This window comes from Theropithecus gelada, chromosome 3 (genome assembly GCF_003255815.1).
Source record: "Theropithecus gelada isolate Dixy chromosome 3, Tgel_1.0, whole genome shotgun sequence".
NCBI lineage: Eukaryota > Metazoa > Chordata > Mammalia > Primates > Cercopithecidae > Theropithecus > Theropithecus gelada.
The window spans coordinates 56,412,623-56,426,587 of record NC_037670.1 but is presented as its reverse complement, the minus strand read 5'-3'; the positions used below and the strand labels follow the sequence as shown (position 1 = coordinate 56,426,587).

Sequence of the window (13,965 nt, the reverse complement as noted above, 5' to 3'; positions counted from 1 at the left end):
AAAAAAAAAAAAAACTACTTGAGACTGGGTAATTTATAAAGGAGAGAGATTTAATTGACTCACAGTTCTGCAAGGCTGGGAGGCCTCAGGAAACTTACAATCATGGTGGAAGGTGAAAGAGAAGCAAGTACGTTCTTCACAAGGCAGCAGAGAGAAAGAACACTCAGGGGAAACTGCCACTTTTAAATCATCAGATCTCGGGGGAACTCCCTTAGTATCATGAGAACATCGTGGAGGAAACCTCCCCCATGATCCAATCACCTCCTACCACGTCCCTCCCTCACCACATGGGAATTACAATTCAATGAGATTTGGGTGGAGACACAGAGCCAAGCCATGAGTCCTCCAGCAAATTCCCCAAAATAGGGTCATAGGGGATGTCTCACAGGCAGTCCAGGAAAGAGAACAGACTCATAGAAGGGGTTGGGCTCAATATCCCTCCAGTGGGTTCAGCTTTGGAACACAAAATAAGAAAGCCCCTAGGTTTCAGATGCCCCTTTCTCAACATCAGGCTCAGAGTGTGGGGTTTTGGGTGCACATACATGTAACATGGGCTCTTGTCCCCTTAAGATGTGTGCTTCCCTCTTGTAGTGTGGACTTGTGCCACCCAACCAGCGACAACATCTCCCAACCTCCCCTGCAGGTGGGTGTGGCCACATGGTCATATGACTGAGTTTCAACCAATGGAATTAGGTTGGTCCAGGCAAACCTCCCCTTCCATCCTCCCATCTCTGACACATTGTCAGATAGGTAGTGATGCCCATGGTGACCTTGGAGTGAGCTGGTGGCATTGGCAGAGACTCAGGAGCTCGAACCAACCACCCACACCCAACCTCCAATTCAAGAAAGAAAAACACTTCTGTGTTTGGCCACAGAGCCTGTGAGGTTTATCTGTTATAGCAGCTAATGTTACTTTAACTAACTCACCACTCAATGTCCTTAGTCTGGTCCTGCTCTCAAAGGGTTGCCAGTGTAGTGTCAACAGCATCAGCCATTCAATGACAACAGTGAAACACTGAAGAAGGTGAATTCGGCCTCTTCCAGGCCAACAACAAAGAGTTATCAGGGCAGTGGGAGAGGACTTGGGAGGAGAGACAAGAAGAGCATAGGCTGGGAGGGTGACGCAGCCTGTAATCCCAGCACTTTGGGAGGCCGAAGTGGGCAGAACATTTGAGGTCAGAAGTTCGAGACCAGCCTGCCAACATGGTGAAATTCCATCTCTACTGAAAATACAAAAATTAACTGGGCATGGTGGTGGGCACCTGTAATCCCAGCTACTTGGGAGGCTGAGGCAGGAGAATAGCTTGAACCTGACAGGTGAAGGTAGCAGTGAGCTGAGATTGTGCCACTGCACTCCAATCTAGGTGACAGAGTGAGACACTGTCTGAAAAGAAAGAAAGAAAAGAAAGGAAGGAAGGAAGGAAGGAAGGAAGGAAGGAAGGAAGGAAGGAAAGAAAGAGCGTGCCGATGGAGGGAACAGCATATGCCAAGGGTTTCCCCACAAAATGTGTCCCCTCAAAATGTCATATGTTGAAATCCCGCACCAGAATGTGACCTTACTTGGAAATAGGGTTGATGCAGATGTCATTAGTCAAGAGGAAGTTATAAGGGTGAGCTCTAATCCAACATAATGGGTGTCCTTAGAGAAAGGGAAAGTTTGGATACTAGAAGAACATTTCATCATTTCGTGAAGAGATATGGGGAGAAGATGGCCATGTACAAGCCAAGGAGAGAAACCTGGTATAGGAAGCCTTGTATAGATGATCCCAGCAGGCCGGGTGCAGTGACTCACACCTGTAATGCCAGCACTTTGGGAGGCCAAGGCGGGTGTATCACCTGAGGTCAGGACTTCGAGACCAGCCTGCCCAACATGGCAAAACCCGGTCTCTACCAAAAATACAAAAAAGTCAGGTGTGGTGGCACCTGCCTGTAATCCCAGCTACTTAGGAAGCTGCGGCAGGAGAATCACTTAAACCTGGGAGGCAGAGGTTGCAGTGAGCTGAGATCGCGCCACTGCACTCCAGCGTGGGTGACAGAGTGAGACTGTCTCAAAAAATAAAATAAAATAAAATAAGTAAAATAAAATAATAAAATAAAATAAAATAGCTGCTCCCAGCCCACAGGAGGAATCAACTGTGCTGACACCTCGATCTTGGACTTTTGGTCTCCTGAACTGTGAGAGAATAAATTTCTGTTGTTGAAGCCACCCAGCCTGTGGTACTTTGTTATGATAGTCCTGGTAAATGAATTCACCAAGTAAGTCACGGAGGTTGAAGTTGCATGCAGGTTGGGGGTGTGGGGTGGTGGGGGGACTGCAGACAATCTGTAGCAAAGTAGGAGGTGGGAGTGAGGGCAGATGAGGTAGGGAAGAGGGAAGTTGGGTGCCATGTTCAGGAGTTTGAGATTTGTCTTTGGTTAATGGGGAGGCAGAGAGGTCTTCAAGTCAGAAGGGAAGGTGGTTGGTTTGAGCTTTATAAAACCCCTCCTGGGCCAGGTGCAGCAACTCACGCCTGTAATCCCAGCACTTTGGGAAGCCAAGACAGGAGTGAGTATCACTTGAGCCCAGGAGTTCAAGACCAGCCTGGACAACACAGTGAGACCCCATATCTACCAAAAAAATTTTAAAATTAGCCAGGCATGGTGGTGCACCTGTAGTCCCAACTGCTCAGGAGGATGAAGATTGCTTGAGCCAGAGAGGTCAAGGCTGCAGTGAGCTGTGATCACACCACTGCACTCCAGCCGGGGCAACAGAGCAAGACCCTGTCTCAAAAAAAAAAAAAAAAGAGAGAGAGAGAGAGAAAAGAAAGAAATCCAATGAGGCTTCAGAGTGAAGGAAGCTGCTATGCCCATCTAGGCGAGAGAAAGAGTTCTAGGGCAAAAGGGTGGAGAGAAGAGGGCCGCTCTGGGGTATTTGGGCAGTGGCAATAACAGGATTCCACAGCAGTCTGTGGGGGCTAAAGGTGATACCCACCCATGCTTCTGTTGCTCATTATCATCCATGGGCGGATCACTTGAGGTCAGGAGTTCGAAACCAGCCCGGCCAACATGGTGAAACCCCGTCTCTATTAAAAATATAAAAATTAGCCAGGTGTGGTGGCACACACCTGTAATCCCAGCTACTCAGGAAGCTGAGGCGGGAGAATTGCTTGGACTCCGGAGGCGGAGGTTGCGGTGAGCCGAGATCACACCGTTGCATTCCAACCTGGGTGAGAGTGAGACTTTGTCTCAAAAACAAAACAAAAAACAGAAAAGATGGCTGGGCGTGGTGGCTCACACCTGTAATTCCAGCACTTTCAGAGGCTGAGGTGGGGCAATCACTTGAGTTCAGGAGTTCAAGACTAGCCTGGCCAACATGGGGAAAACCCGTCTCTACTAAAAACATAAAAATTAGCCAGGCAAGGTGACGCACACCTGTAATCCCAGGTATTCAGGAGGCTGAGGCACAAGAATCACTTGAACCTGGGAAGCAGAGGTTGCAGTGAGCCAAGATCGCACCGCTGCACTCCAGCCTGGGCGGTAGAGTGAGACTCAAAACAAACAAGCAAACAAACAAAACACTGGAAGCCTTGTGCACTGCTAGTGGGAGCGCAAAATGGTGCAGCTGCTGTGGAAGACAGTATGGCGCTTCCGCAAACAAATTAAAGCAGAATTACCATATGATTCAGCAGTTCCACTTCCGGGTATATAAGCAAAAGAATGCAAGCAGGGTGTCAAAGAGATATTTGTACACCATGTGTGTATTGGCGTTATTTACAATAGCCAAAAGGTAGAAGCATTCAAGCATCCATTGATGAATGAATGAATGAATGAATGAACAAAATGTGGTCTCATTCATACAATGGAAGATTATTCAGCCTTAAAAAGGAAGGAAGCTGGACATGGTGGCACTCACCTGTAATCCCAGCTACTCAGGAGGCTGAGGCAGGAGGACCCCTACAGCCCAGGGGTTCAAGGCTGCAATGAGCTGTGATTGTGCCACTGCACTGCAACCGGGCAACAGAGCAAGACCTCATCTCTAAGACCAAAAAAAGGAAGGAAGAAAGGAAGAAAGGAAGGAAATCCTGACACATGCTACGATATGGATGAACCTTGAGGACATTATGCTAAATGAAATAGGTCAGTCACACACAAAATAATACTGTATAATTCAATTTATTTATTTATTTATTTAGAGACAGAGTCTCGCTCTGTTGCCCAGGCTGGAGTGCAGGAGCATGATCTCGGCTCACTGCAACCTCAGCCTCCTGGGTTAAAGCAATTCTCCTGTCTCAGCCTCCTGAGTAGCTGCGATTACAGGCACACGCCACCAGGCCTAGTGAATTTTTGTATTTTTAGTTGAGACCGGGTTTTGCCATGTTGGTCAGGCTGGTCTCAAACTGCCGACCTCAGGTGATCCACCCACCTTGGCCTCCCAAAGTGCTGGGATTACAGGTGAGAGCCACTGCGCCCAGCCTGTATAATTCAATTTACATGAGGTATCTAGAGCAGTCAGACTCATAGAGACAGAAAGTTGAATGGTGGTTGCCAGGGCCTAGGGGAGGAGGAATGGGGAGTTTTTAATGGGGACAAAGTTTCAGTGTGACCAGATGACCAACTTCTCGGGATGGATGGTGGCGATGGTTGCACAACAATGTGAATATGTTTAACACTGCTGAACTGTACACTTAAAAGTGGTGCCGGCCAGGTGCAGTGGCTCATGTCTGTAATCCCAGCATTTTGGGAGGCCAAGTCAGGAGGATCACTTGAGGACAGTTCATGACCAGCCTGGGCAACATAGCAAGACCCCATCTCTACATATAATTTAAAAATTAGTCAGGTGTGGTGGCACATGCCTGTAGTCCCAGCTACTCAGGAGGCTAGGGTGGGAGGATCACTTAAGCTCAGGAATTGGAGGCTTCAGAGGGCTATGATTGCACCACTGCACATCAGCTTGGGCAAAGAGTGAGACCCTGTCTTAAATAAATAAACAATATAAATAAATATTTATTATATTATGTATATTTCTAATGGTGCAGATGATAAACTTCCTGTTATGTGTCTTTTACTATTGTTTTAAGGAAAAGACTAGAAGTCGGGGTAAAGGAGGAACCAGGGAATTTCTCCTGCCCTCTCTCCCTCTGGGTAAAGCCTCTGGCGGTGCCTCAACCACAGCCCCTGCTGCACAATCCCTCCCTCCGTGGTCCCAGCTCCCTGTGGTCAGCTCCTGCCACGGCTCCGCCCCCACCCTATGGCCCAGATCCTTGGCTCCAGTAAATCCACTTCCCACCTGGGTCTTACCAACCCTAGGGGTGCTTGCGGCTTCCTGCGTTGCTAATCTCTGACTTGCCTCATTTTACCCTTTCTGTTTCTTAACTCCCTATTCTACCGGGGTAACCAACAAGTTCACTCTGAAATACCCAGAGTGGTTTCTCCTTTCCTGATTGGGCCTTGTGTGATACACACTTTCATGAATGGCTCTCTGGCAGAAGCCCCTCTTAGCTCAGTGGCCAGTGTGGGCAAAGGGGTCCCTGGCAGCCCTGACTGGCTGGGGAACATGGGGCGGGGGTGGGGGGGGGGTGGGGGAGAGCAGCAGAGGCCTGAATGCTTGGCTACCTCTGATGCAATCTGCTCAACCAAGAACCAAGCTGCTGTCCTCACTCAAACCCGAAGAGGCAGCCAGGCCTCTCAGCTTCCCCAGGAGGTGGGGACACACACAGCAGGCACTCCTCAGGTGCATAGGAGAAGTCAAGGATAATCCACAAGCACCCTTTGAATAGTGTGGTTCTGTAAGTAGCTGCAGCGTTTCATTATTTATACCTGCCAGTGGTAGCTGCTTCTCCAGCCTGGGCTGGGCCCCCACACAGCCTGGTTTTGCCTTAGGCAGTCTGGAGCTCATCTCCCTCCTGCCTCTGGAACCCCCCAAGCTGTCCCCCCACCTGGGATAGCCTTTTGCCAAAGCCTGGAAAGAGAAAATAAACCTTGCTGCACTCCCCAGGGGGACCAAGGCCTGACCTGACTCCAGAGGCTTCGGACTGATAGGCAGACAGCACACAGAGCTGCCAGCATGGCAGCCCAAATGCAGAGACAGAGAGGCAAAGGTGAGGAGGGGGCCCTCTGGAGATTACCACTGCCAGCCCCCAGCCCATGTAGGAGAAGCCAGGCTCAGAGAGGGGAGGCGGTGGTCCAAAGTCACACAGGCTGTTGGACGGTTGGGGCAGGATGGCATCGGGGACTGACAGTTTTGCTTTCACTGGGCTGTGCAGTGGATCCTTCATTGTCCTCTCTCACTTCAGGGGCCCCTTACATTTGACCCAGGATCCCACCATGGCTGCCCTGTCCTGGGGTGTCCAGCCCTGCTCCCTGGACCCTTTTCCACATGCCCAGGCTGACTTTGGTGGGCTGCATTCCCTTTTGTATCAGCCACTTTATGAGTTGCAAGCAACAGAGATGGATCTGGTTAATTAGATAGGAGAAGGGAACTAATGGGCAGAGTACTAGGGAGTCCACACACTTGCATTTGGGGAGGGCATGGCTGCCCTGAGACAACACGGTCCACGTGACCACCATCACCGGAAAGAATGCCCCTGGAAAAGCAGACCTTGCCTGAGCTCTGGTCACATGCTCAGGCTGCAAGGCATGCTGGGAATGGAAGACCTCGTGTTTTCAGTTGCTAGAGTGGGCGGTGTCCCCACTGCCCACCGAGACGCTTAAGGAGGAGCTTTGGGAATGTGTAGGACAGGGCTTCAGATGTCAGACTGCGGAAACAGATGGTCTGTATCCTCCAAGCTTGGGATTCAAAATCCAGGCTGCCCCCATATACACTGGATCCCACCCCCTATTCATTCTGCACCCTAACCCTTCCGCCCACAGCCCAGAAATTCAGGGGCATCTCCACCATCACTCTGCACGAGGGCCTTCTTGGGAAGAAGCTGGCCATCACTGATGTCCTCTGAGTCCCCAGCTCAGCATCTGTGGCTGCCGAGGGGCAGCTGGCCCCAAGGAGGCTCTGATCATTCCAGGAGCAGGAGTCCCCTGTGGTATTCAGTGGGGGCAGAGCGAGGAAAAGAAGTCAGTCTTAGGCCACCTGCAGCAGCTCACACCTGTAATCCCAGCAGCTTGGGAGTCCGAGGCAGGTGGAAGACTTGCAGTCAGGAGTTCGAACCAGCCTGGCCAACATGGCAAAAACCCATCTCTACTAAAACTTAGTCGAGTGTGGTGGCGGGCACCTATAATCCCAGCTACTTGGGAGGCTGAGGCAGGAGAATCACTTGAACTTGGGAGGTGGAGGTTGCAGTGAGCTGAGATCACGCTGCTGCACTCCAGCCTGGGTGACAGAGCAAGACTCTGTCTCAAAAAAACAAACAAACAACAACAACAGCAAAACCCTGTTGCTATTGGGGCTGAGTCCTCTAGAACCCGAAGGCCACAGATCCAAACTCAGCTGGTGTCTGAACCTTGCTGGTCCCTAAAGGAAGCCCACCCTTGGCCCCTACCCTGAGAAGGAAGTCAAGCTCCCACCTTGGTTCCTAAAATAGGAACTTCTGCCTCCCCAGGAGATACTGCTGTGGGGGTGACAACCTAGCTCTCTTTCCTTTTCCATTCCTGTCACGTCCAGTGAGTGACCACTTTGATTGTGAGATTGGCAAGGGCTGGTACTACCAGGAGACCAGAGACTGCTGCACCTGTTCTCTAGGCAGAGATCTCAGGGATCAGGAAGAAAAGACGATCCTTCTTGCCTCCCTCCTCTTCCAGCCCATGGACATGTGAGGCAGGATCCACTGGCTCTCCACTCAGCCCCAGAAACATATTGTCTTACAGTCCTGGAGGCTGGAAGTCCAAGGTCTCAGCAAGTTGGTTCCTCCTGAGGCCTCTCTCCTTGGTTTGCAGACGGCCGTCTTCTTGCTGGGTCTTCACATGGTCCTCCCTCTGTACGTCTATATCCTAATCTCTTCTTCTTAGAACAGTTTATATTGGGTTAGTGCCCATGTTAATGATCTTGTTTTAACTTAAACACCTTTTTAAAGAGGTCTCCAAATATAGTCACTGGGGGCGATGGCTTCAGTGAATGAATATGGAGAGAGAGTGACACAGTTCAACCCACAACAGATTGGCTCAGTAGGCAGCTCAGTTGGCGTCAGTCCTTTAGCATAGCCTGTTCCCAGTCCATGGTCATTACTGTCCGGCCAGGTGGACCTCAGGACTCATTCTTGACATCCTGGGCCAGAGTGTCTCCCTGTTTACCCAGATGGTGTGGTATGAAGTTGTGGTGACACAGATGATGTGGACCCAGGAAGGGGAGCCATCCTGGTGATAAAGCTTTGATCACAGAAAGCAAAGCAGAGATAGGAAGAAACCCTCATGACACTGGACTTACCAAATGAAATCCATGCTGGCACCCACCCTGCCTCTGGTCTTTCAGTTAGGAAATCTCCTCTAATGTTTGAGCCAGAGTGAATGCAAACAGCTGAACATATTTTGATGAATGTGGCTGTGCCTTTGCGGTTCCTATCAAATGTCATTTCCATGCACCGCCATGCTCCCTGGAGAGGTATTGGGCCAATGGTCATAGCGGAACAGCTATTCCGCCCCTTGGGTTTCTTTCTTAGAAACTTATCATATCCTGATGCACTTTCAAAACATTATCTTTTTACAAATCTATATAGAGCTTCTCTGAATGTCCTTTGGAATTTACACAGCAGGACGTCCCAGAGCAACAGCTGCTAGACCTTTATTCCCTTGCATCACCTGAATATATCTGACTGTTCTCAGCCAGTCCTTGCAATGTATACTTTTGTAAATCTTTCATTTCAGCTTCATCAAAAGGGAGGCCCACATGCTTTAGGCAAATCCTTTCATGGAAATTTTCCGGAAATCCTCACCAGACATCTCTTTCTCTCTCCAAATTTCCCACTACTGGCATCTGCTAAAACAGCTCTACAGCTTATTCATGCAGCACCCTGGCTACCATTTATTTCTCCCTCCTCCTCTCTGGGGCCCTCAATCCACCCTGCATTTCTGAATTTCTGCCCTGTGACTCTCCTCTAATATGTCCTCTTTCCATTGTTCCTATTCTTGAGAATTAGCTCTTTACTAAAGAATAGTAAATAGCAAATCATGCACACCACCTCACATGTTCAAACATATGCTCACACATACAAACATACTTACAAATGCAGACACTCAAAGCTCACATACACATATATTCACATATCCCATTCACTCATGCACTCACACAGACTCACACAAATGCACACACACATATATGCAATGCACACATTCAAACATATGTGTGTCCATTATGTGCACATGTTCAAACATACATGTATCCATTATATGCATGAATTCAAACATACATGTACCCATTATATGCACACATCAAACATACATGTACCCACTCACACTCACAATACACTCATTCCCCTTCATACACAGGCTCACATTAGTCACTCGCACTCACACCTACACACACTGCCGCCTGCACACATATACTTATATGTACTCACACATATATACACTGACACACACAACTTACACTCAAGCTCACACACACACACTGCTATAGAGTTAATGTGTCCCCAAAAATGCATATGCTTAAACCTTAATCTCCAATGTGATGGTTTTGAGAGAGGGGCCCTTTGGTAGGTGACTAGGTCATGAGGGAAGAGTCCCCATGAATAGGATTAGTGCCCTTATCATCAAGGCCCCAAAGAAACTCTCACCCCTTCTGCCACATAAGAACATTGCAAGAAGGGCGCTGTCTATGAACCAGAAAGTGGGTCCTCACCAGCCAACGAGTCTGCCAGTGTCTTGATCTTGGACATTCAGCCTCAGGAACTGTGAGTAATAAACTTCTATTGTTCAGAAGCCACCCAGTCTGTGGCATTCTGTTATAGCAGTCTCAACGGACTAAGACACAAACTCACAGTTATGTATCCTTACACTCACACAGACACACACATCCTACTCACACACAGACACCCAGACACACACACACATACACACATGCACATTTTCCCTTCCTCTCAGGGGCCTCTAGAATGCCACCAAACTCCATCAGGCTGGCTTCATATATCCCACACCTTCCCTCATGCACTCACACAGACTCACACAAATGCACACACACATACACACAATGCATACATTCAAACATGTGTACTCATTATGTGCACATATCCAAACATGCACATATCCTCCCAGAAGCTGGCGAGTTTGGCATCTCAGGAGAAGCCAGTCCTTTGGTGTCAACACTCCTTCTCCAGCCCCCAGGATCTGTGCCCGGGTAAAGAGGAAGCTGCTTCATACAGCTCTCCTTTCCCTGGTGGGGACTGTCAGCCATGGGATGTTTCTTGCTTCCAGACCTGAAAAAGGTACCCCCAGATTTCTGAAAAGTCCCTGAGTGGTCACTAAATCTGTCCTATTCATGGTGAGTCTGTGAAACACCAGAGGATGGGAGAACAGGCCATCCAGTGATGCTGCTGCTGATGCCCCCACCACCCTGGAAGCATGTTGGGGACATGGCGACTCGCTCTAGCCCCAACAGGTTCCGGGAGGATTTCTGTCTGCCCCCACCCACTGGCACTGGCTTGTAGAGGTTGCCTTCAGAGCTTGGGTGCACCTGCATCATTCCTGGCTCCCCAGGCCTGCCCACTGCACTTTAGTCATTGATCCTGGGGGCTGCTGGAAGGGTTATTTTTCCTTCCCCAGCTGATGACTCTAACTGTGAGAATTCAGGACCAACTCCATTTTGCAACAAAATCCTGATTTACTCAGCCATTCTTGCTTCCAAGGGGTTCTAACAAGCACTTGACCCACCATGTCTGAATGTCCAAACTTAGTTCAACCACTACCAATGGGTGGGCCTTGGGGATCCATTTCCCCCTTCTGTTGACATACTCTTTAACAAATGAAGGCCAGCCAGATGCTCCTCTGAGCAGTGAGACTGTCCACTCAGAAATGGAGGCATTGGCCAGACATGTGGCTCATGCCTGTAATCCCAGCACTTTGGGAGGCCAAGGCGGGCAGATCACTTGAGGTCAGGAGTTCGAGACCAGCCTGGCCAACATGGTGAAACCATGTCTCTACTTAAAATACAAAAAATTAGCCAGGCGTGGTGGTGGGCACCTATATTCCCAGCTACTCAAGAGGCTGAGGTGGGATAATCACTTGAATTCAGGAGGTGGAGGTTGCAGTGAGCAGAGATTGTGCCACTGCACTCCAGCCCAGGCGATGGTGCAAGACTCCAACTCAAAAAAACAAACAAACAAACAAATACAAGAAGCCATTCTTTGCTGGGACCACACCTGAAGTCCCAAACATTACAAAGAAAAGACACGGCCCTGGTCTCCCACTCCTCATTTCTGCCTATTTGTATATTTCCTCGTTTCCTTGCAGTAACATTTGGGACCATCCTACCTATAGACACAGAGACCCTGGCTTGGTTCCTGAATTCCTAGGGTCTGATTAGCCCAGTCTCGCAGAGCCGGATGGGCTACCAGGGTCCATTGTGGGTGAGGACACTCTACAGGAGAAGGATAGGGGCCCACCTGTCTGACGTGGGACCGAGAGGGGGTGGTTTCTTACTGCCCAGAGCCCCAGTCCCAGCCCACTATCTTTGCCAGTCCCAGCTCACTATCTCTGGGGCTCTGGGTACCAAATTAGTAGTATGTGACCAGGAAGACAAGAAATTCTTATACTAAAACTATGAATTCAAAGACAGGCGTGGTGGCTCATGCCTGTAATCCTAACACTTTGGGAAGTTGAGGTGGGTGGATCACATGAGGTCTGGAGTTCGAGACTGGCCTGGCCAACATGATAAAACCCTGTCTGTACTAAAAATACAAAAAATTAGCCGGGCATGGTAGTGGGCACCTGTGGTCCCAGCTACTTGGGAGGCTGAGGCAAAATAATCACTTGAACCCAGGAGGCAAAGGTTGCAGTGAGCCAAGATTGTGCCATTGCACTCCAGCCTGGGTGACAGACTGAGACACCATCTCAAAAAAAAAAAAAAAAAAAAAAAAGAGGATTCGGCTGGGCCTAGTGGCTCATGCTTGTAATCTTTGCACTTTGGGAGGCTGTCCTAACTACCCAGGAGGCTGAGGTGGGAGGATTACCTGACCCCAGTAAGCCAAGGCCACAGTGAGCCGTGACTGTGCCACTGCACTCCAGTATGGGTGACTGAGTGAGATTCAGTCTCACAATAAAGTAAAATAAAAATAAAAAACCATGAATTCAATTTTGAAAATTGCTACAAGATTTTAAAAATTATGTTTCATATTGAGTGTTTTTTGGTAGTTTGTAGTTTTCAAGGAATTGGTCCATTTCATCCAACTTGTTGGATTTATACGGGTAGAGTTGCTTAGTATTCCCTTACTATCCTTTTACTATTTTTTTGTTTTGTTTTGTTTTTCGAGATGGAGTCTTGCTCTGTCACCCAGGCTAGAGTGCAATGGCACAATCTCAGCTCACTGCAACCTCTGCCTCCCTTGTTCAAGCGATTCTACTGCCTTGGCCTCTAGAGTACCTGGGATTACAGGTGCCCGCCACCACGCCTGGCTAATTTGTTTTTTCTTTTGAGACAGAATCTTGCTCTGTCGCCCAGGCTGGAGTGCAGTGACCCGATCTCGGCTCACTGCAACCTCCACCTCCTGGGTTCAAGCGATTCTCCTGCCTCAGCCTTCTGAGTAGCTGGGACTACAGGCACCCATGACCATGCCCAGCTAATTTTTTGTATTTTTAGTAGAGACAGGGTTTCGCCATGTTAGCCAGGATGGTCTTGATCTCCTAACCTTATGATCCGCCCCCCTTGGCCTCCTGAAGTGCTGGGAATACAGGCGTGAGCCACCATGCCTGGCTTAATTTTTGTATTTGTAGTAGAGACGGGGGTATCACCATGTTGCCCTGGTCTTGAACCCCTGACCTCAGGTGATCCACCTGCCTCCGCCTCCCAAAGTGCCAGGATTACAGGCATGAGCCACTACACCCGGCCTTGTTTTGTTTTATGGTTTTGAGATGGAGTTTTGCTCTTGTCACCCCGGCTGGAGTGCCCTGGCACGATCTCAGCTCACTGCAACCTCCCCCTCCCAGGTTCAAGCGATTCTACTACCTGAGCCTCCTGAGTAGCTGGGATTACAGGCATGAGCCACCAAGAATATGGAACACAACACAAATTTGAGTGTCATCTTTGTGCAGGGGCCATGCTAATCTTCTCTGCATCTTTCCAATTTTAGTATATGTGCTACCGAAGCGAGCACAAGTTTTGTATTTTTTGTAGAGACAGGGTCTTGCCATGTCACCCAGGTTGGTGGCAAACTCCTGAGTTGAAATGATTTGACCACCTTGGCCTCCCAGAGTGCTGGGATTACAGGCTTGAGCCACAACACCTAGCCTCAAATGGAAATTTTAAAACAAAAATATAACAACAAAAATTTAAAACTCACTAGATGGACTCAATTAAAAATATGAAGGTGAGGAAGAGTCAGTAGACAAACGTGGATTGATAGAAAGAACTCAAACTGGCCAGTCACGGTGGCTCACGCCTGCAATCCCAGCACTTTGGGAGGCCGAGGTGGGTGGATCATTTGAGGTCACAAGTTTGAGACCAGCCTGGCCAATATGGCAAAGCCCTGTCTCTACTAAAAATATAAAATTAGCTGGGCATGGTGGCATATGCCTGTAATCCCAGCCACTCGGGAGGCTGAGGCGGGAGAATTACTTCAACCCGGGAGGCAGAGATTGCAGTGAGCTGAGATTGCGCCATTGCACTCCGGCCTGGGCAACAAGAGCAAAACTCCATCTCACACACATACACAAAGTACCAAAACTGAGGCCAGGCATGGTGGCTCACATCTGTAATCCCAGCACTTTGGGAAGCCGAGGTGGGTGGATCACCTGAGGTCATGAGTTTGAGACCAGCCTGGCCAACATAGGGAAACCTTGTCTCTACTAAAAATACAAAAATTAGCTAGGCTTGGTGTTGAGTGCCTGTAA

General features: G+C 49.0%; 1 non-coding gene across 1 annotated transcript; it reads right to left on the bottom strand.

The window, feature by feature from the left end:
- Positions 1 to 13,122: 13,122 nt before the first annotated feature.
- LOC112621846 lies at positions 13,123 to 13,229 on the bottom strand. Its single transcript, XR_003118784.1, has one exon. It is a non-coding gene; the product is annotated as a U6 spliceosomal RNA (small nuclear RNA).
- Positions 13,230 to 13,965: the final 736 nt, after the last annotated feature.